Genomic DNA, 7,151 nt, shown 5'->3' with positions numbered 1-7,151 from the left:
CTTTATTATTATCTTCCACCTTATGCAAGAGTCACGGTGATCTTCACCTTTCCTTTTTCACTTTATCCTTTGGCAAGCTTAGCATGTTGGAAAGAACATGATATATATATATACATATATATATATATATATCTAATTGGATGTAGGGGAGCATGAACCATTATTGTTGACATTACCCTTGAGGTAAAAGTTTGTGGGGCAAAACTATAAGCCCCTATCTTTCTCTGTGTCCGATTAAAACTCCATAAACACTAGTATCGCGTAAGTGTTAGCAATTATGAAGGACTAGATGATAGTTGAGTATGTGGACTTGCTTTTAAGCTCTGACATAGACTCTTTCCGATGTTATGATAAATTGCAATTGTTTCGATGACTGAGATTATAGTTTGTTGGAGCCCAATAAGGTTAATGATTCATACCTTTGCATTGTGAATAGATCATCGCTTGAACATAAGTAATCATATGACAAAATCTATATATGTTGCAGTTATGAGAATAATCATGATGCCTTCATGTCCGTATTTTATTTTTGTCGATGCCTCTACCTCTAAACATGGGGACATATTTATTGTTATCGGCTTTTCGCTTGAGGACAAGCGAGGTCTAAGCTTGGGGGAGTTGATACGTCCATTTTGCATCATGCTATTATATCGATATTTATTGCATTATGGGTTGTTATTTCACGTTATGTCACAATACTTATGGCTATTCTCTCTTATTTTACAAGGTTTACATAAAGAGGGAGAATGCCGGCAGCTGGAATTCTGGGGTTGGAAAAGGAGCAAATATTAGAGACCTATTCTGTGCAACTCCAAAAGTCCTGAAACTCCATGGAATATCTTAAAATAAATAAAGAAAAATCCTCGCCAAAGATGAAGTCCAGGGGGCCCACACCCTGCTCACGAGGGTGGGGGCACCCCCCCCCCTACCAGGGTGCGCCCCCTACCTCGTGGGCCCCCTGGTGGGTCTCCGATGTCCATGTTCTCCTATATGAAGTCTTTCGATGAGAAAAAAAATAGGAAGCAACCTTTCGGGACGAGACTCCGCCGCCACGAGGCGAAACCAATCTAGAGCCCCGACAGAGCTGTTCTGTAGGGGAAACTTCCCTCCGGGAGGGGGAAATCATCACCATCGTCACCACCAACACTCCTCTCATCGGAAGATGGCAATCTCCATCAACATCTTCACCAGCACCATCTCATCTTCAAACCCTAGTTCATCTCTTATATCCAATTCTTGTCTCAAAGTCCGGGATTGGTGCTAGTAGGTTGCTAGTAGTGTTGATTACTCCTTGTAGTTGATGCTAGTTGGTTTATTTGGTGGAATATCATATGTTCAGATCCTTTATGCATATTATTACCCCTCTGATTATGAACATGAATATGCTTTGTGAGTAATTACGTTTGTTCCTGAGGACAAGGGAGAAATCTTGCTATTAGTAGTCATGTGAATTTGGTATTCGTTTGATATTTTGATAAGATGTATGTTATCTAGCCTCTAGTGGTGTTATGTCAACATCGACTACATAACATTTCACCATTATTTGGGCCTAGAGGAAGGCATTGGGAAGTAATAAGTAGATGATGGGTTGCTAGAGTGATAGAAGCTTAAACCCTAGTTTATGCGTTGCTTCGTAAGGGGCTGATTTGGATCCATATGTTTCATGCTATGGTTAGGTTTACCTTAATACTTTTGTTGTAGTTGCGGATGCTTGCAATAGAGGTTAATCATAAGTGGGATGCTTGTTCAAGTAAGAACAGCACCCAAGCATCGGTCCACCCACATATCAAATTATCAAAGTATCGAACGCGATTCATATGAATGTGATGAAAACTAGCTTGACGATATTCCCATGTGTCCTCGGGAGCGCTTTTCCTATTATAAGAGTTTGTCCGGACTTGTCCTTTGCTAAAAAAAGGATTGGGCCACCTTGCTGCACCTTATTTACTTTTGTTACTTGTTGCTCGTTACAGTTTACCTTATTACAAAACTATCTGTTACCACTTATTTCAGTACCTGCAGAGAATACCTTGCTGAAAACCGCTTATCATTTCCTTCTGCTCCTCATTGGGTTCGACACTCTTACTTATCGAAAGGACTACGATAGATCTCCTATACTTGTGGGTCGTCAGTGTTCCTGGTGCGTGAGTTGTGAAATAATTCCACATTGTTTTAAATGAAGGCCAAACTCGTAACTCAAATATTTTCCTTCGCGATCAGATCGTAGAAACTTTATTTTCTTGTTACGATGATTCTCCACTTCACTCTAAAATTCTTTGAACTTTTCAAATGTTTCATACTTGTGTTTCATCAATTAAATATACTCATGCCTACTTAAATCATTTGTGTCAGTGTACAAAAAGAGGGGTACACTTTTTGTACCCCTATAACTGTGCACGGGCAGTCTGAGCCACGGGCACTACCACACTGAGCAAGGCAGGGGAGGTGAGCCAAGGTAAGGCCGAAGCTCAGGAGAAGCAGAACGACGCCAAGACCAAGACCACAAAGAGCAAAGGGGACGAAGCGGAACCCCCCCCCCCATCAAGATCCTTGCCGGCAGGCGGTTTTAGCAAACCCGGCAAGACCCTTGCCGTGGCAGCTCGCCCCACACCTACGGAGTGAGTCACCCTTGAGTCCACTGCCCCCATGGGGCAAGGATTCGGGAGACATCCCCGTGGTGGCATGTAGATCTTTGTGAAGACATTCAAGATCAGATACACCCTTTAGAAGATGATGATCCTTGGCGGGATCCCAGCCAAGGAGGACCACAAGGCCCCCAGCAAGAGCCTTGCCGGGGATGACAGCAGGCGCCATGGCAAGACCCTTGCCGGGGAACCGGCAAGGCCCTTGCCAAGAACACCCGTAGGGCCACCATCAGGCCCACGCCAGTCAAACCTCCACCGCCGTTCGCATGCAACTGCCAACCCAACCAGCTGGGCAAGCACCTGCGTGGCGGCATGCGGATCTTCATGGAGACCCACCACTGCGCCACCTCAGCTGCCTGCCTACCTACATGGCACCGCAGGCGCCGCTGGCCAGGGCGCGTGTCGACACGAGAGGGAGCGGCGACGGGCGAGACAGGTCTCTCCCCCATCCCCGATAAAGCAAGGACACCTAAGCAGGACACATTAAATGCGCCTTGTCATGTAATGCGAGGGATAACCTCGCATCACTATTCCCTTTCCACCTCCTGTGTGCCACTCTGGCAACCCCTTTCCTATAAAAGGAGGCCCGAGGCGACCAGGAGGAGGATTCGGCTTTTTGGAGCTCCTCACGCCCCATACCTAGCTCAAGAACACAGATATACAATCCACCAAAGCAGGAGTAGGGTTTTATGCATCCTCACGGCCCGAACCTGGATAAACGAACCGTGTGCTATCTGTTTGATCCGCTCTTCTCACGACCCCGCGCCCCGCAACCGTAGTAGGGATTCTTGTGATCCCATAGGTGTCGTTCCCACCGACATCCTTGGCGCGCCAGGTAGGGAGCGCAGTTGTGAGAATCGGCTTTAGCAGTTAGTTCGACGCTTCTTCATCGTCATGGCGCCCAAGAAGACGACGGTGGCAGTTGGCCCGTCGGAAGCCGGACATCCCGTCCTGACGCGGGCAAGCAGCGGACCGGTCGCAGAAAGGACCTGGGGCGCCGTTCGCGAACACCAACACCGTCCCAGCAGCCGGAGTTTGGGAGACGGCGATGTTCGTGCGCCTGGTAACGGGCCGCACGCCGCCAGATCCAAAGACGGAGCCAGGCCCTCCGCGGGTGGCGCGGGGCCTTCCAAGATCGCTGCCACCCCGACCGAAGGCGATGCTAGGGCCTCCAAGACTCCCACACCGGCGCCGACGGCACGCTCCTCTCAATCGGCGCGCGATGAACGGCGTAATCACTCCGAAGACCCTGGGCGTCGCCGCGGGAAGAGCCCCGAGCGCCACTCCCGGGAGGTAGAAGACCTGCCCGCTCGCCGAGGCGCTGGTGAAGATGGCATGCGACCGCGGGGTCGTGATAGAGCTCCTTCTGACATGGTCAGAAGTCGAAGCGCGTCACGATCCGTGCAGGTTTGGCTGCCACCAACGCCAGCAGAAGCCCTGGCGCGCGCAGTTGCTCCTCGATTTTCCTCCCACTACGGGGAAACTCGACAAATGGAGAGCCACTATCCGAAGCCTTGTTGCGGTGGCCAACAAAGACGAACCGAGTCCGGTGGAGCCCCGGGTCGACACTCCGACGGAGTCCCACGCACCAGTGGCAGGAAAGCCGGCGGCGCCGCGACCACGGTGCACTCGCCTCCTCCTCGCCCAGTACCGCGGACGCCAGCCCATCGCGACGTTACGGGCGACGAAATCTCCATAGCGTCGTCCGACCCGCGGACCCACTGTGACCAGCGCCAAATCCTTCGGGAACGAGAACATGAAGACGCTCGAACCACTATCGAGCGCCGGCGCGGAGCGCGCCACCAGTCAGACAGGCGAGCAGGGCCTGCTGTGAACCACCCGGCACTGGAGAGCCCTGGAGGCCTACCTTACGAGGTAGGTTGTCCGGTTTTTACCCGTGAGCTGCGGCAGTTCTAGTGGCCCACTCACTGCACCTTCAAACCTGACGTGGGAGAAAAGTACAGCGGCAAGACCCACCCGTCCGAGTTCCTCAGCATCTACACCATTGCGATGCAAGCTGCCGGAGCCCGCGACGATAAGGTGCTTGCGAATTACTTTCCATTGGCTCTTAAACCCAACGCCATGTCATGGTTGATGCACTTGCCGGTAGACTCTATTTCCTCCTGGTCGGATTTGTGCCATGAGTTTGTGGGCGCCTTTACTGGAGGCCACCAAGCCCATGGCCAAGCGAGCGACCTGCACGTCATTCCCCAGAAGGGAGGCGAGAGTCTCCGCAAGTATATACAGAGGTTCAGCCGGATACAGTACAATATCCCTGATGTTCACCCTGCCGCCATCATCAGCGCGTTCCATCAGAACGTGCGTAACCGCAAGATGCGCGAAGAGCTGGCAATGAACAAGGTAAAAGATGTAGCAGAACTCTATGTTCTTGCTGACAGATGTGCCCGAGCTGAAGAGGGAAGGAAGTACCCCGGCGAAGACGCCGGTGTGGAAATCGACTCCTCAGATGAAGATACTGCCGCCCCGGCGAAGAAGGGCCGGCGCCGCAACAGGAAGCTCAAAGGTAAAGCCGTGCTTGCCGTCGAGGGATCTGGTGACACTGGCTTCACCAAGAAAACCAAGGCAGATGACCCCGGCAAGGAAATTGCCGGATGTGTCACCTGCCGGGCCTTGGCGGTTGCCGAGAAACCAGGAAACTCCGACAAGCGATACTGCAAGATCCATCGCACCAAAGGCCATGCTCTCCAAGACTGCCGATAGGTTGAGCTCCTCGCTGAGAAGCAGAGGGCTGAATATGAGAGACGGGACAAGGAGAAGGGCCAAGACGGTGCTGAGGGGTCCGGCAAGAAGCGTGACGGCCAGGCGGGCCATCGCAGCAAGGATAAACAATAGGAGAGGCCCGCCCGGGGCCGTGACAAAAAGCCAGAAGACGACGATCGCGAAGAGGACGACGAATCCGGCGACCAAGAGTTTCAGAAAGCTACAGAAGCCATGTACGTCGACGGCAGCGCCTCGCTGCATACTTCTCACCGCTAGCTTAAATAGTGGGCGCGAGAGATTACAGCGGCAGAGCCGTCGTTTGATGCCCAAAGGCCGCTAAAGTGGTCCAGCACACCTATCATTTTTGACACTAAGGATCACCCTGATCGCACTACTGCGGTCGGGTGCTTGCCATTGTTGGTTTCACCAACAATACGCAACCTCAAGGGGACAAAGATGCTAGTCGATGGTGGGGCCGGTCTGAACTTGATCTCGCCTGCCGTGATCGAGAAACTGCAGATTCCTGATGGAGACCTCGAAGAGACGGGCACGTTTCAGGGGGTCAACCCGGGAAGAAGCCAACCTAAGAGAAAGGTCACGCTGCCCGTGACTTTTGGAAGCGATCTGAACTACAGGACGGAGAGGATCGTGTTTGATGTTGCCAAGATCCCCTTGCCCTACAATGGGATCCTTGGCTGCCCAGCGCTGGCCAAGTTCATGGCGGTGTCTCACTACGCCTACAACACCCTGAAGATGCCAGGACCTGTGACGATCATCACCATCCCCTCCAATAAGAAAGATGCACTGATTTGCGCTGACCAACTATACCAGCAAGCAGTTGCAGTAGCTGCCGCCACTAGGGCACTTGCTCCTGCCGCTGGGACCCCGGGAGGGAAGAAGAAGAAGAAGACCGGTGAGACCTCAGACACCCACTCCGGCAAGCGCACCTCTTCGGAGTGTAGCGCTCCCGTCGAGGACGTGCCAGAGAGCTCCACCGGCGGAAACAAGAAGCCCAGGGCCATACCACCGGGAACCAAGAAGGTTTCTATCAATGAGGACGGCATGGGAGGAGCTTTCACCATAAGCTCCACCCTTGACGACAAATAGGAAGACACGCTCGTCACCTTCCTGCGGGCGAATGTCGATGTGTTTGCATGGCAAGCTTCTGACATCCCCGGCGTTCCCAGGGAGGTGATTGAGCACCACCTTGCTGTCTGTCCTCATGCGCGGCCCGTCAAGCAGAAGGTCAGAAAGCAAGCTTTGGAACGACAAGAGTTCATCACAGAGGAGATCCGGAAACTGGAAGCAGCGGGTTTGGTAAGAGGAGTGCTCCATCCAAAGTGGTTGGCCAATCCGGTCGTAGTGCGCAAGGCTAATGGAAAGTGGAGGCTGTGTATTGATTACACAGATATCAATAAGGCTTGTCCTAAGGACCCCTTCCCGTTGCCGTGCATCGACCAGATTGTTGACTCCACAGCTGGGTGTGATCTGTTGTCATTCCTTGATGTAGGATCGAAAGTATGTCTAGAGGGGGGGTGATTAGACTAGTTGACCAAATAAAAACTTAACCTTTTCCCAATTTTAGTTCTTGGCAGATTTTAGCTAATTTAGGACAAGTCAAGCAATCATCACATAATTCAAGAAAGCATGCAAAGAGTATATAGGCAGCGGAAAGTAAAGCATGCAACTTGCAAGAATGTAAAGGGAAGGGTTTGGAGAATTCAAACGCAATTGGAGACACGGATGTTTTTCCCGTGGTTCGGATAGGTGGTGCTATCCTACATC

The sequence above is a fragment of the Triticum urartu genome, chromosome 5, assembly GCF_003073215.2.
Source record: "Triticum urartu cultivar G1812 chromosome 5, Tu2.1, whole genome shotgun sequence".
Classification (NCBI taxonomy): Eukaryota; Viridiplantae; Streptophyta; class Magnoliopsida; order Poales; family Poaceae; genus Triticum; species Triticum urartu.
This window is presented reverse-complemented; position numbering follows the sequence as displayed.